This window comes from Mizuhopecten yessoensis, unplaced genomic scaffold (assembly GCF_002113885.1).
Source record: "Mizuhopecten yessoensis strain PY_sf001 unplaced genomic scaffold, ASM211388v2 scaffold1011, whole genome shotgun sequence".
In the NCBI taxonomy this organism is placed as follows: Eukaryota; Metazoa; Mollusca; class Bivalvia; order Pectinida; family Pectinidae; genus Mizuhopecten; species Mizuhopecten yessoensis.
The window spans coordinates 497,668-499,829 of NW_018403833.1; positions in this window are offsets into that span (position 1 = coordinate 497,668).

A 2,162-nucleotide genomic window follows, 5' to 3' on the forward strand; every position below is an offset into this window, starting at 1 on the left:
AGTTCAATCGGCCCAGCAGAACTTGACTTTAAGTTTGAAATGTAAAATGTTAACGGACGACGGACGACGACGGACGAAAACGGATAGCAATAGGTCACTTGAGCTAAAGCTCAGGTGACCTAAAAATCATAAGTAGCTTTACTTAATATTTGCATATAATCTGGGAGGTAATACACACTCAGGAAAACTTGGAACAATGGTATCTCTGATATGAGCGACAGCAAGTGCTCCCTTGTGTTTAGGAGCACTGCGATACAAATGGCTGTATACAAGATCAACAGCTGAGTTAAAGTAACAATAGAGCTTTGTGAAAAACTTAAAATTACTAGTTTTGTTATTTCAATGAAGAGATTATTTTCTCTGAAGAATTCAACTTTTCACTGCTATTATTATTTTTTAAGTCTATTACAACATCTGTCATCTGCATGATAGTCTAGGTCAAGATGTACATCAAAACAAAAAGAATTATTATTCCTCACAAACACATTTTGATATTTACTGTAACCATGCCTTGATCTTGTCATGATAAGGACATCAAAATCTGGTGCACACCGGGTTCCATCGAACTCTCGACAAATGACATTTAAAACTTGTACAAGCTGTGCAATTTAGCAGATGTTACCATTGTTCTCCATTTCCACTGTTTTGAATGATGTGACAGTCTTTGCCATTCATTAAACGAAGCCAGAGAAGCTCTGGTGCAAGTCAACATCTATGAAAAATGTAGGTACAAGCAAAACCTGGCTGCCCATTTTAAATAATTTCTGTCATTTTTCTTTTAAACACAGGTATAATTTGTGCAAGAAATCAACCTAGACCATATTTTGATTAAATAATGAAAATAAATGTAGTTGTTTCAGTTCATAAATAAAATCCTTATTTTTCATGTTTGATTTGTAAATATCAGGTGTTTTGTATAATCAATATAGTTAAGTTGATATCAGGATAAATAACTATAGGTATTTAGAATTATCTCAATCGAAACAAGATAACCTCCATTTTCACATTATTTTTGAATATCCTCTTTTATGCGACTTAAAACCAACCATAGTAAATTGTTTATAATAAAAATCTATTTAGAAATAAACTTTGAAAAAAAAAGATTTATATTATACCCAACATATTAGAAAAAAAAAGTTTAGTTTTCCTCTTTAAACTTCATTATCACAATATTTTAAACAACCCTTAAATAATATTTGGCCACGTTAAGCTGAGCCTGTTACAGACAAGCACTCAATAAACAAAATGGCTCAGATTTTAACTATATACAGCCGAGCTCCATTCATTGTAATGCAGAAGACTGGACAATCCCAGTGTGTCTGTCTATGGTCTTCTGGGCTTATCACAAGAACAAACCATCTTCACTCCACTATCACTGTCGCTATTCAATCCACAAACACTCAACCTTTTCATACAAAGCCTACGTTTCAACTGTACAGTGATTTGTCAGCTGGACCTTCAATATTTATGTCGTACAAGCTTTGGGATACTGTGAAAGTAGAAATCTTTATCTTTTGACTCCTCCAAACATTCATGGCGTGAAATTATTGCGTAGATAATGGTGCTGAAATTTGTGATATCTTGTAAACTGTTGCACTCCTTTAAAACCCTTGGTCTGGTTTATTTGTGTTTTACGTCCTATTAACAGCTATGGTCATTTAAGGACACACCAGGTTTTGGTGGTGGAGGAAAGCCTGAGTTCCCGTAGGAAACACCACGGACCTACGGCCAGTACCTAGCGACTGCCCCACGTAGGCCTCTAACCCGTGACCCAGTGGTGGGGGGCTAGTGGTAGCAGAATGTCAGACACCCTAACAACCACTTAGCCATTGCAGCCCCCTTTAAAACTTTTGAAATTCATATCTGTAATTTTGTCAATAGTCACAAAGAATAGATATATAATTATGAACCATTCCTCGAAACATATTTGTAAACTGAAATTTTGTTTTTGAATTTTCAGATAATATGAACATTCTGGCTGTGTTGATTTGTCAAGGCTATTTCAAAATGCTGTGTGCAGCCATTACTTAGTACAGAGTCTATATGATATCATGTGGAATTTTTACTTTCACTTTCAAAATAAAACGAAGAAATCATAACAACACTGNGAAAACGGATAGCAATAGGTCACTTGAGCTAAAGCTCAGGTGACCTAAAAATAT